This window comes from Xenopus tropicalis, chromosome 2 (genome assembly GCF_000004195.4).
Source record: "Xenopus tropicalis strain Nigerian chromosome 2, UCB_Xtro_10.0, whole genome shotgun sequence".
In the NCBI taxonomy this organism is placed as follows: Eukaryota; Metazoa; Chordata; class Amphibia; order Anura; family Pipidae; genus Xenopus; species Xenopus tropicalis.
In genome coordinates, this window is record NC_030678.2 from 5,485,914 (window position 1) to 5,500,612 (window position 14,699).

Genomic DNA, 14,699 nt, shown 5'->3' on the forward strand with positions numbered 1-14,699 from the left:
AAAGTAGCATGGAAAAGTCGCCGCACGAAAAGTTGCCGCGGGAAAACCCGGACAACGGATCCCATACCTGTAATTGAAATAAACACCACTGGTTCCATTTATCTGCTGCTCTTACAGTAAATGGGTCCTGGGCTGAGGATACTACTCTGTAAGTAGAATAATACTTCCCGGCACTGAGACCCATTCAGCGCAGCAGCGCCCCGTGGCATTACTCTGAGCGATTTTCCCGGCATTACTCTGGTACCGTCAGTAATGGATTCCCACCGGAAATTGCTTCTCTTCCAACAAATCATTATTTCCTGTTATTGTTGATGAAGGTAAATGTAATTCTGAGCAGCTTTCCAATATACATTCATTACAGATATTCAGTAATTGAAAAGTTACATGTAAAGGTAATTGCTATTGGTAGTGGCAATGTCTGACCTGCTGTTCTGTCCACTGCTGGTTCTGACTACATGTACTGCTGGGACAAAAGATGTCAGCTGTCTGCCAGCCAAGGAGAGATAAAGTGTACGGAGCGAGAGTCACAGATGCACAAGTCATACTGGGATTATGAATGTGATAGGGACCTTAGATTGTAAGCTCACTGGGGCAGGGACTGATGGGAATGTGATAGGGACCTTAGATTGTAAAATCACTGGGGCAGGGACTGATGGGAATGTGATAGGGACCTTAGATTGTAAGCTCACTGGGGCAGGGACTGATGGGAATGGGATAGGGACCTTAGATTGTAAGCTCACTGGGGCAGGGACTCATGGGAATGTGATAGGGACCTTAGATTGTAAGCTCACTGGGGCAGGGACTGATGGGAATGGGATAGGGACCTTAGATTGTAAGCTCACTGGGGCAGGGGCTGATGGGAATGGGATAGGGACCTTAGATTGTAAGCTCACTGGGGCAGGGGCTGAAGGGAATGTGATAGGGACCTTAGATTGTAAGCTCACTGGGGCAGGGACTGATGGAAATGGGATAGGGACCTTAGATTGTAAGCTCACTGGGGCAGGGACTGATGGGAATGTGATAGGGACCTTAGATTGTAAGCTCACGGGGCAGGGACTGATGGGAATGTGATAGGGACCTTAGAGTGTAAGCTCACTGGGGCAGGGACTGATGGGAATGTGATAGGGACCTTAGATTGTAAACTCACTGGGGCAGGGGCTGATGGGAATGTGATAGGGGCCTTAGATTGTAAGCTCACTGGGGCAGGGACTGATGGGAATGGGATAGGGACCTTAGATTGTAAGCTCACTGGGGCAGGGACTGATGGGAATGTGATAGGGACCTTAGATTGTAAACTCACTGGGGCAGGGGCTGATGGGAATGTGATAGGGGCCTTAGATTGTAAGCTCACTGGGGCAGGGACTGATGGGAATGTGATAGGGACCTTAGATTGTAAACTCACTGGGGCAGGGGCTGATGGGAATGTGATAGGGGCCTTAGATTGTAAGCTCACTGGGGCAGGGACTGATGGGAATGTGATAGGGACCTTAGATTGTAAGCTCACTGGGGCAGGAGCTGATGGGAATGGGATAGGGACCTTAGAGTGTAAGCTCACTGGGGCAGGGACTGATGGGGATGATGTACAATCTCTGTATAATGTAGAAGGCAGACTGATGAAGGCTAATAATAGTAACAACGCAGTAACAAACAGACTCAATTTCATCTGATGTAAAATATTAAACACAAAAGAGGAGGAACAGGTCCGGCAATCAGCGGTATTTTTAGCCGTTGCGCAATCGAACAGAGCCAGACCCATGATCGCGGCACGGCGCTTTGATGGATGACACTTTCCCTCCATCCCTCTGTTCTAACGCCCCGTTTTGACGTCTTCCATCTCAAAAGACAAATAGTCCGAGCGCTCCATTCAGTCGGAGGCACGCTCTGGGCCATGTGATTTATAGGCTTTTGAAATAGTATAAATGACTAATTATACACGTTGGGCTTCAGGTCACCCCAACATAATTACACATAGAAGCTACAGGATATTTTTATTTGAGGCCGCGGAAGGGAAGAACGGCGGTAAAACAAAGGATAACATATCTAGATCACAAGTAGGAGCACAAAAGCTTGTGGATAAATAAAGGGCTGTGGGATCCTGGGGGGTGGGGGGAATGGAGCTGAATCACTGTGTCTCCGGCTTCCATTTGGCTCCTTAGAAAATACCATTCTAGGTTTCTCTAAAAAGTCAGAACCTTCTATAGATACAATCACTCATAGGCTTTTATTGGTCAACTGCATATAATGTGGATTTGATTGCATTGACTAGATACCAACCCTATAGTGCTCTTTAGTACAAGCATTGACTAGATACCAACCCAATAGTGCTCTTTGGTACAAGCATTGGCTAGATACCAGCCCAATAGTGCTCTTTGGTACAAGCATTGACTAGATACCAACCCAATAGGGCTCTTTGGCACAAGCATTGACTAGATACCAACCCAATAGTGCTCTTTGGTACAAGCATTGACTAGATACCAACCCAATGGTGCTCTTTGGTACAAGCATTGACTAGATACCAACCCAACCCAATAGTGCTCTTTGGCACAAGCATTGACTAGATACCAACCCAATAGGGCTCTTTGGCACAAGCATTGACTAGATACCAACCCAATAGTGCTCTTTGGCACAAGCATTGACTAGATACCAACCCAATAGGGCTCTTTGGCACAAGCATTGACTAGATACCAACCCAATAGTGCTCTTTGGCACAAGCATTGACTAGATACCAACCCAATAGTGCTCTTTGGTACAAGCATTGACTAGATACCAACCCAACCCAATAGTGCACTTTGGCACAAGCATTGACTAGATACCAACCCAATAGTGCTCTTTGGTACAAGCATTGACTAGATACCAACCCAACCCAATAGTGCTCTTTGGCACAAGCATTGACTAGATACCAACCCAACCCAATAGTGCCCTTTAGTACAAACATTGACTAGATACCAACCCAACCCAATAGTGCTCTTTGGCACAAGCATTGACTAGATACCAACCCAACCCAATAGTGCACTTTGGCACAAGCATTGACTAGATACCAACCCAATAGTGCACTTTGGCACAAGCATTGACTAGATACCAACCCAATAGTGCTCTTTGGCACAAGCATTGACTAGATACCAACCCAATAGTGCTCTTTGGTACAAGCATTGACTAGATACCAACCCAACCCAGTTGTGCTCTTTGGCACAAGCATTAACTAGATACCAACCCAACCCAATAGTGCACTTTGGCACAAGCATTGACTAGATACCAACCCAATAGTGCTCTTTGGTACAAGCATTGACTAGATACCAACCCAACCCAATTGTGCTCTTTGGCACAAGCATTGACTAGATACCAACCCAATAGTGCTCATTGGTACAAGCACTGACTAAATACCAACCCAATAGTGCTCTTTGGTACAAGCACTGACTAAATACCAACCCAATAGTGCTCTTTGGCACAAGCATTGACTAGATACCAACCCAACCCAATAGTGCTCTTTGGCACAAGCATTGACTAGATACCAACCCAACACAATAGTGCTCTTTGGCACAAGCATTGACTAGATACCAACCCAACCCAATAGTAGCCTCTCTGTACAGGCTATGAGCAAACTTAGGGGGCTGTTCCTGCTGAATTGTGCTTAGTACAGGGGAATCCCTATGTGCCATAGTTTTATGCTATCTCTCTGTACAGGCTATGAGCAAACTTAGTGGGCTGTTCCTGCTGAATTGTGCTTAGTACAGGGGAATCCCTATGTGCCATAGTTTTATGGTATCTCTCTGTACAGGCTATGAGCAAACTTAGGGGGCTGTTCCTGCTGAATTGTGCTTAGTACAGGGGAATCCCCATGTGCCATAGTTTTATGGTATCTCTCTGTACAGGCTATGAGCAAACTTAGGGGGCTGTTCCTGCTGAATTGTGCTTAGTACAGGGGAATCCCTATGTGCCATAGTTTTATGGTATCTCTCTGTACAGGCTATGAGCAAACTTAGGGGGCTGTTCCTGCTGAATTGTGCTTAGTACAGGGGAATCCCTATGTGCCATAGTTTTATGGTATCTCTCTGTACAGGCTATGGGCAAACTTAGGGGGCTGTTCCTGCTGAATTGTGCTTAGTACAGGGGAATCCCTATGTGCCATAGTTTTATGGTATCTCTCTGTACAGGCTATGGGCAAACTTAGGGGGCTGTTCCTGCTGAATTGTGCTTAGTACAGGGGAATCCCTATGTGCCATAGTTTTATGGTATCTCTCTGTACAGGCTATGGGCAAACTTAGGGGGCTGTTCCTGCTGAATTGTGCTTAGTACAGGGGAATCCCTATGTGCCATAGTTTTATGGTATCTCTCTGTACAGGCTATGGGCAAACTTAGGGGGCTGTTCCTGCTGAATTGTGCTTAGTACAGGGGAATCCCTATGTGCCATAGTTTTATGGTATCTCTCTGTACAGGCTATGAGCAAACTTAGGGGGATGTTCCTGCTGAATTGTGCTTAGTACAGGGGAATCCCTATGTGCCATAGTTTTATGGTATCTCTCTGTACAGGCTATGGGCAAACTTAGGGGGCTGTTCCTGCTGAATTGTGCTTAGTACAGGGGAATCCCTATGTGCCATAGTTTTATGGTATCTCTCTGTACAGGCTATGATCAAACTTAGGGGGCTGTTCCTGCTGAATTGTGCTTAGTACAGGGGAATCCCTATGTGCCATAGTTTTATGGTATCTCTCTGTACAGGCTATGAGCAAACTTAGGGGGCTGTTCCTGCTGAATTGGGCTTAGTACAGGGGAATCCCTATGTGCCATAGTTTTATGGTATCTCTCTATACAGGCTATGAGCAAACTTGAAAACATTAAAGTTGAAACATTAACAGCTTTACAGGGAAGCTATGGGGGGAAAATAGATGAAAAATATAGATAAATATCTGTCACTTTGTTCCCATAGGCCCCATAGAAGCAAAATAATAAATCCATTGAGCTCCTCGGTTTGTATGACACACTTCACACACAATTATTCCGTAGATTTCTAACAGCTCCTTATTCCCAGACACTTCTGTCCCCGGCTGCCAGTCCTTGTCTAATTATAAAAGATCTTGTTTACATACATTCCTTGTGTATCTATATCCGCACTTAGCGCATTTAGGCCACGCCTGCCACGTTATCACATGATCAGTATTGTACATAATTAGGAACTTACACTTATTCTCCCAATGTCTTCCCTACCCAGCCCAGAGAACTTTTCATATTTATTATATGGGGGGGGGGGGGGGTATACACAAATCACTATGTTAATCCCCCCCCCCCCAGTTATTCCCCCTTAATTATCTACTGTATTTGCTTGACTTTGCCTAGGACAACTCCTATTGGCTTCTATAGAAACTCGAAAGCTCAAAGATGGCGAATTTTTACATTTGAGTTTTTTAAGCCCAAAAAAACCTTGCATTGAGGAAAAAAAATTAAACAATCCTATTGGGTTTATTTAATGGTTAAATGATTCCCTTTTCTCTGTAATAATAAAACAGTACCTGTACTTGATCCCAACTAAGATATAATTACCCCTTATTGGGGCAGAACAGCCCTATTGGGTTTATTTAATGGTTAAATGATTCCCTTTTCTCTGTAATAATAAAACAGTACCTGTACTTGATCCCAACTAAGATATAATTACCCCTTATTGGGGGCAGAACAGCCCTATTGGGTTTATTTAATGGTTAAATGATTCCCTTTTCTCTGTAATAATAAAACAGTACCTGTACTTGATCCCAACTAAGATATAATTACCCCTTATTGGGGGCAGAACAGCCCTATTGGGTTTATTTAATGGTTAAATGATTCCCTTTTCTCTGTAATAATAAAACAGTACCTGTACTTGATCCCAACTAAGATATAATTACCCCTTATTGGGGGCAGAACAGCCCTATTGGGTTTATTTAATGGTTAAATGATTCCCTTTTCTCTGTAATAATAAAACAGTACCTGTACTTGATCCCAACTAAGATATAATTACCCCTTATTGGGGCAGAACAGCCCTATTGGGTTTATTTAATGGTTAAATGATTCCCTTTTCTCTGTAATAATAAAACAGTACCTGTACTTGATCCCAACTAAGATATAATTACCCCTTATTGGGGGCAGAACAGCCCTATTGGGTTTATTTAATGGTTAAATGATTCCCTTTTCTCTGTAATAATAAAACAGTACCTGTACTTGATCCCAACTAAGATATAATTACCCCTTATTGGGGGCAGAACAGCCCTATTGGGTTTATTTCATGGTTAAATGATTCCCTTTTCTCTGTAATAATAAAACAGTACCTGTACTTGATCCCAACTAAGATATAATTACCCCTTATTGGGGCAGAACAGCCCTATTGGGTTTATTTCATGGTTAAATGATTCCCTTTTCTCTGTAATAATAAAACAGTACCTGTACTTGATCCCAACTAAGATATAATTACCCCTTATTGGGTGCAAACAAATCCCATTGGGGTTAATTAATGTTTTATTGATTTTTTAGTAGACTTAAGATATGGAGATCCAAATTACGGAAAGACCCCTTATCCGGAATACCCTTGGTCCCGAGCATTCTGGATAACGGATCCTATACCTGTTTACTGGAAGCTACTGCAGACTGTGTCTGGATGTCACGGCGTACAGCATAGGAAAGTGAATGGCAGGGTGAAGTTCCCCTTTAAGCGCCGTAGCGGTGATTAGCAGTGAATTAGGCGGGAACCCCACCAAGCCAAGTCATTGTGCCGCAGTTACCGACTCTCAAACAGTCGCCGGCTGCTCGGATACTGAGGCATAAAACCCACTAAACTCTATGGATCTTAGTATTCAGCGTGGCGCCGGGCTTAGAATAAGCAACAATATAGACTTCATGTGCCCAGCCAAGGGGAAAATGTGGTTATGGGAGGATTTAATTTAAACACCGCGCATAAAATCTTTAGTGGCGAGGATCATATTGAGTGGAATTATTATTTTAACCCTCGTGCCGATAACAGGCTGGAAGGGGAGACATATGGGAATGAAAAGCAGAAATACTTGCAGAACAGATGCCACAAAGAGGCTTTGCTTCCCAGCGAGAGCTCCTGCTCGACTGCCTACAGAGACCCCCCCCCCCCCGGTGAGAGAGACTGTGACTGGGGTTTCTATGAGCTGGCGGGGGGCACAGAAGAGCATTAGTATCACTGGTCCTGGCTTGTGTCATATGCCCTTTGGCTAGGAAAGGTTTTTAGGCAAGTAAAAATGAGTCAATACAGCGCCCAGTGATGCGAAACGCGTTAGGGAGGAGGAACTCGGAGCAACAAGGAACCTCTGTCCCTTTGGGATGATTCATTTTTTGGAATTTTGGACAAGTTTATAAATGTTTTCTGCAACTAATAAACATTTTATGTGTAATACTGCCTTTCATTTGTATTACTATAAAGTACAGTAAACATAACTATAGCCTTACAGCAGCCGCTAAGTAGCGATGAGTGAAATTTTTCACCTGGCATGGAGTTGTGGCAAATTTTCACATTTTGGCATTGGCGGATTTTTTCACAAAACAGCTGCAAAAATTTGTTAAATGTTGCATGTGTCAAAAAAGTCACACGTTAGTCGCGTTTCGCAAATTTTTTGGCAAAATGGGGCAGATTCACTTATCACTACCGCTAAGTAGACAGAAACAAATACAGCCGGAGCTTGATTCTTGTAATGTTGTGTTAGGGGCTCTAACTAGTGATGATCAAATCTCTCCACTTCAGCAAAAAATTTGTGAAGTTACAGAAAATATTTTTCGAAACTACATAAAAATTGTCGCACAGCTATTTTGTCATATGTGGCTTTTTTTTAGGCAACCGCAGCTATTTTGACGCCGACCGCAACATTTTTTTTGACACGCAACATATTTTTTCACAGCAATTTTCTGCTGAAGTTTTACAAAACAATTCGCCAATGACGAAATGCGGAAATTTGCTGCGAATCCGTGCCTGCCAAACAAAATTCGCTTATCGCTAGCTAACATGGACTATTTAAAAAAATTCTTAATGGAAGAGTAGCGATGAGCAAATTTTTTCGCCAGGTGTGGATTCGCAGTGAATTTCCGTATTTCGCCATTGGCAAATTGTTTCGTGAAACTTCCGTGAAAATTTGCCGCAGAAAAATTCACTGCAATAAAATACACTGCATGTCAAATTGGGCACAGTTGCATCAAATTGGGCGCAGTTGCATCAAATTGGGCACAGTTGCATCAAATTGGGCGCAGTTGCATCAAAAAAGGGCACAGTTGCATCAAATTGGGCGCAGTTGCATCAAAAAAGGGCACAGTCGTATCAAAATTGGGTGCGGTCGCGTCCAAACAACGTGGGCAACAAAAAAGAAAAAAAAGAAGACGCGGGTGACAAATTTTATGGCGAAGCGAAACAGGACCGATTTGCTCATCACTACTGAAGAGTTAGAAATGAAATGGACAAATAGAAATGGACCTCCATGTGGAGTCGGTGGCAGCCCAACCTTGTGGCAAATCCACAAAACGTATAAAATTTCGGGAAGTAATGAAAAGCTTTAGTCTATTTCCCCACGAAGGCTAACCACCATTCAAAATTCCCAAGGGGTCAGTTGTTAGGTGCTTTGGGGCTACTAAGGTCGTTTACTACGTGCAAGGTAGGGTGCAAAGTGCAAAAAAAGGGCAGAATCAAATCAAAGTTCAAAGCAAATTTTTTGTACATTGTGCCCTGCTTTGCACAAAGGGAAATAGCAGCACGTCTCTGCACCCCAAAACCTGCTCTCACCTGATGAATACAGTGCTGCCTGCATTTGGGAGAGCTGTATTCATAAAGGTTGGGCGTGGGGGTAGCATGCAGGCCCCCCATATTGCCCCCTACCCATCCACTAACTAGGGTATCATTCAGATGGGCAAGTTAGAGTATGTGAGCGGGCAGGCATAGGACACAGCTAGAGTTACCACCTTTTATTCCTGGCTGTGTTGGTCAGAAACTTAAGGGGGTGGAGCAGAAAAGGGGTGGAGTTGTGACAATGCAAAGGCAGGGCTGTGACATTTTAGGGCAGAGTTGTGACACAAGGGGGAGGCTAGGTAGGTGAAATACTAGCCAGGTGGCAACCCTAGCCACAACAGAGCCCTGTACTCAGGGTCGGACTCGGGGGGTGAAGGGCTCCCGCCCCACCGGGCGCGTCCCCTAACCCCCCCACCCGATGTCCTCCCCCGAGCGAGTAAATTTGAAGTGTCAGGGGAGGAGTAGTCAGGCAGGGGGAGCTCCAGCAAGGCCCCACCAGGATTTTTCCTGATGTCCCGGCGGCCCAGTCCGACCCTTCCTGTACTTACTGCCAACGCTACAGTTCTGAGTTCTGCACCTCACTACAGTTTGTTTCTGTGTCTATAAAGGACCCTCTTATTCTCCACATCTCAGTATCTCTATTCTTCTTATGAGCAGCCAAAGAATCAGTCAGTTTATGCACTAACTTTATGTTCCATAAATGTAGCTATAAAAACATTTTTAGTGCCAAAAACCTAGGCCAAAACCTCATGCAAAGACCTAAATGAAACAGAGACCTCTAGTGGCCGTACTAAAGGGGCTTTATCAAACTGAAACTTTCATAACTATAAGTCATAGCAGAATGTAACAAAAAATGTACAAATAAATTAACACACAATAGTATTTTTGCAAGAATTGCACCCTACTGAGTGCTGTGCCCCCCCATACCTGGGGTAAGCTCCTGGGTCAGGAGGCCATGCTGGGGTATATGCATACAAGCCAAACATGAGTGCCCTATGTTACTCAGTATCCACATTCACATCTCTGGATCCACTGTCCATAATAAGTGAACTAGGGCACTCACTCTTCATTCTCATGTGTGTACTCCACAATGGCTATTGCACTAACACATGTGCCATTGCTCCCCCGAGTCAGAGTGCAGGTTCTGTGAGCTCACAGCACTGGTTTTGGGGGAGAAAGAATTGTGGATGGAGACATGCAGATGACTCTTTTGTGCCATTGTGGCCAACATTGTGGCCAATTGGTTTAAGAGAACAAATGTAGCCAAAGATCAGTCCTACAAAATGTGTCTTCTAAAAATTAGCCTTTAGACCTCCCGTCCTGATCTCTATAGAAAATATTCATGGGAATCCAATGACTGAGCTGTAGGAATATTGTTTCCCCCACACCCCATTTTCTTTCATGACTCCTTGTTTTCCTAAAAGACACCAAACTGAAGGCATCTTCTCTAAGTAAATCACATTTGCAATTAATATGACCTTACCTCCAGAGACAGAGACACGAGATGGCATCATGGAGGGGAGACGTGCCGTAAACCCTTGAGTTCCCCCCTTATTCCTCTAGAAAAGATGTGTAAATGTAATGATTTCCATCTTCCCTAAGCAGCCCAATGAAGCTTCACTCATGATGCTCCCCGCTCCACTAAGAACCAAGCACTAAAATGGTCTTCTGCGTCCAGTCAGCCAGGGATGAAAGCCCATTTGCCGATTTGCATAAAGTAAATCGTTTGCTACGCTTCGTTTTGGACGTTGTTATGGAAACTGTGTAGGTTTTGCCATTCTTCTGCTCTCTTGTAAAAATGGAGGGGGAAATTAAGTTGGGGATTAAAAGACTCTAAACACACGCGTTGGCCGGTCTGCCAAAGCCGACAATGGATGCCAAGATGGGAAGTACAAAATCCTTCAATGGCATCTTCTCAGAATGTTGCTCTGAACCAACGACCATGAAAGGTTTATTTATTACTTATTTACATGTAAAAGAAGTGGAACCCGAATGTTTATTATTGATTTAGTTATTTAGTTATTTAGCCTAGGGTACAATTCTGCATACTTATTGGATAAATTGCAAAGCAAGACTTACAACAACCCATGTAAAGTCTTCTCCAATATCACGTTATTGGCCAGGTTCTACCTAGAAATTCTTTGCCATCTGCCTCAAAGTTAGCTCCTTTGAAGCACCAGGGTAATAGCAGCCTCCACTCCCACTTCCTTCTCTGAGCTGTGGTTGGGGATTGGCTCAAGCGCAAAACAATGCACAAAAATGCAAAAATAATTTTAAAAAATGACAGAATGAAGCCGGGCAAAATGGTGGACAAAGGGATAAGAGAACCCATCTAAAGTCTTCTCCAATATCACGTTACTGGCAAGGTTCTACCTAGAAATTCTTTGCCATCTGCCTCAAAGTCGGCTCCTTTGAAGCACCAGGGTGATGGCAGCCTCCACTCCTACTTCCTTCTCTGAGCTGTGGTTGGGGATTGGCTCAAGTGCAACACAATGCACAAAAAAAGCAAATATAATTTTGAAAAAATGACAGAATGAAGCCGGGCAAAATGGTGGACAAAGGGATAAGAGAACACATGTAAAGTCTTCTCCAATATCACGTTACTGGCCAGGTTCTACCTAGAAATTCTTTGCCATCTGCCTCAAAGTCGCTCCTTTGAAGCACCAGGGTGATGGCAGCCTCCACTCCTACTTCCTTCTCTCAGCTGAGGTTGGGGATTGGCTCAAGCGCAAAACAATGCACAAAAAAAGGAAAAATAATAAAAAAAAATGACAGAATGAAGCCAGGCAAAATGGTGGGCAAAGGGATAATAGAACCCATCTAAAGTCTTCTCCAATATCACGTTACTGGCCAGGTTCTACCTAGAAATTCTTTGCCATCTGCCTCAAAGTCGCTCCTTTGAAGCACCAGGGTGATGGCAGCCTCCACTCCTACTTCCTTCTCTCAGCTGAGGTTGGGGATTGGCTCAAGTGCGAAACAATGCACAGAAAAAGAAATGAAGTCTGTCAAAATGGTGGACAAAGGGATAAGAGAACCCATCTAAAGTCTTCTCCAATATCACGTTATTGGCCAGGTTTTACCCAGAATTTTTTTTACCACCAGCCACAAAATCAGCTCCTTTGAAGCAATAGGGTGATGGCAGCCTCCACTCCCACCTCCTTCTCTGAGCTGTGGTTGGGGATTGGCTCAAACACCAAACAAACAGTATTGGGTGCCATGTATATTAGAGGCCCAGCATGGCAGAATGAAGCCAGGCAAAATGGTGGACAAGGGGATAGAGAAGATGAACGTTTCTTTTGATTTTCGGGACGCGGATAATCACTAAGGTTGGTACAATCTGTTAGTGACACTTATGGGCAAATGGATTCAAATTTAAGGTTTATTGGGGGTTTTCTTTCTGCTATTTGAGAAAGTTGTAGCAAAAAATGTAATCTCCAATTTTTTGAATTTGATAATAAAAAAATCTCAAATTTCAAATTAAAAAATGTGGTACAGGTATAGAACCGTTATCCAGAATGCTCGGGACCAAGGGTATTCCGGATAAGGGATCTTTCCATAATTTCGATCTCCATACCTTAAGTCAGCTAAAAAATCAATAAAATATAAATTAACCCCAATAGGATTGTTTTGCATCCAATAAGGATTATTTATATCTTAGTTGGGATCAAGTACAGGTACTGTTTTATTATTACAGAGAAAAGGGAATCATTTAACCATTAAATAAACCCAATAGGGCTGTTCTGCCCCCAATAAGGGGTAATTATATCTTAGTTGGGATCAAGTACAGGTACTGTTTTATTATTACAGAGAAAAGGGAATCATTTAACCATTAAATAAACCCAATAGGGCTGTTCTGCCCCAATAAGGGGTAATTATATCTTAGTTGGGATCAAGTACAGGTACTGTTTTATTATTACAGAGAAAAGGGAATCATTTAACCATTAAATAAACCCAATAGAGCTGTTCTGCCCCCAATAAGGGGTAATTATATCTTAGTTGGGATCAAGTACAGGTACTGGTTTATTATTACAGAGAAAATGGAATCATTTAACCATTAAATAAACCCAATAGGGCTGTTCTGCCCCAATAAGGGGTAATTATATCTTAGTTGGGATCAAGTACAGGTACTGTTTTATTATTACAGAGAAAAGGGAATCATTTAACCATTAAATAAACCCAATAGGGCTGTTCTGCCCCAATAAGGGGTAATTATATCTTAGTTGGGATCAAGTACAGGTACTGTTTTATTATTACAGAGAAAAGGGAATCATTTAACCATGAAATAAACCCAATAGGGCTGTTCTGCCCCCAATAAGGGGTAATTATATCTTAGTTGGGATCAAGTACAGGTACTGTTTTATTATTACAGAGAAAAGGGAATCATTTAACCATGAAATAAACCCAATAGGGCTGTTCTGCCCCCAATAAGGGGTAATTATATCTTAGTTGGGATCAAGTACAGGTACTGTTTTATTATTACAGAGAAAAGGGAATCATTTAACCATTAAATAAACCCAATAGGGCTGTTCTGCCCCAATAAGGGGTAATTATATCTTAGTTGGGATCAAGTACAGGTACTGTTTTATTATTACAGAGAAAAGGGAATCATTTAACCATGAAATAAACCCAATAGGGCTGTTCTGCCTCAATAAGGGGTAATTATATCTTAGTTGGGATCAAGTACAGGTACTGTTTTATTATTACAGAGAAAAGGGAATCATTTAACCATGAAATAAACCCAATAGGGCTGTTCTGCCCCCAATAAGGGGTAATTATATCTTAGTTGGGATCAAGTACAGGTACTGTTTTATTATTACAGAGAAAAGGGAAATACATTTTAAAAATTAGAATTATTTGCTTATAATGGAGTCTATGGGAGATGGTCTTTCCGTAATTCGGAACTTTCTGGATAACAGGTTTCCGTATAAGGGATCCCATTACCTGTATTAATTTACTTTTAGAATTACCTGTATTAATTTAGGATTATTGATATTGATAATAAAATCAAATGTAATCAAAATAAAATAAAGTCAATATTCTGTGTGACTCAGTAAGGCAACGCCCCTAGCGCTGTAATTACCATAACGGGTCAAGAATAATAAAATTCCTGACTTTAAATGGGATAAACAAATATAAATATGTTTCTCTGAAAGAGATTAATACACAAAGCACTCGGCAAAGGTGACTTCACTCTGCGGGGGGGGGAGGGGCAAATGTAATTTAAGTGGCGCATTTTGAAGCCGTTGACCTAAACTTGTCCCTAGCGAGGACTTTCACTTGCGAGCGCATTTTATATGCAGAGGAGCATATTGACAGGTCTCTATTAATTAACTTTCTGCCGATACAAATTGTATTCTAAGCAGCGAAATCCAATTAGTATTGATCCGCCCTTTATTGCTATAACTAACTTGAGGCACGTAATCCCTATCGATTGGGCCTCGACGTCAGACGCTTTGCCATTAGGGCCTCTTTGAAAACCCGACTTCATCAATTTTGTCACATGAAAAAGTGGAAAGTCTGACGCTGTGAAACTTATGAGATAACGAGGAATCTGGAGTTTGACCCTTCCCAGCTCCCCTCCGGGAGGGTGGGGATAGAATGGCGCCGCTTGGGCATGAAACGGTTACAAATTGCTCTTGGTTTCAACGAGCAGGTCACCTTGGGCTCGTTAATTTCTCACATTGTTACTGATCAAAATCCTATCTCGCCCAATCAATACCCCCCCCCTCCGCGGAATCCATAGCCCTTTGACTTGTGGGGTAAACTCATAGTCACCCTTGCACCAATCTCTTTTATTGGGTCTATTTATCTCCAGCTCAATTGAATTTATATCATACAAATGTATTCACCGGCTCAGGAACGGATTGGTGCCAGATATTATATGGATGTAGATGATATTAAAACAATAAAACAAAAAAATCAAAACAAAAAAAAAATAAAAAACA

General features: G+C 42.7%; 1 protein-coding gene across 1 annotated transcript in view; it reads right to left on the bottom strand.

The window, feature by feature from the left end:
* lsamp (limbic system associated membrane protein) overlaps positions 1–14,699 on the bottom strand; it is a 1,312,976-nt gene that overhangs the window by 1,172,121 nt on the left and 126,156 nt on the right.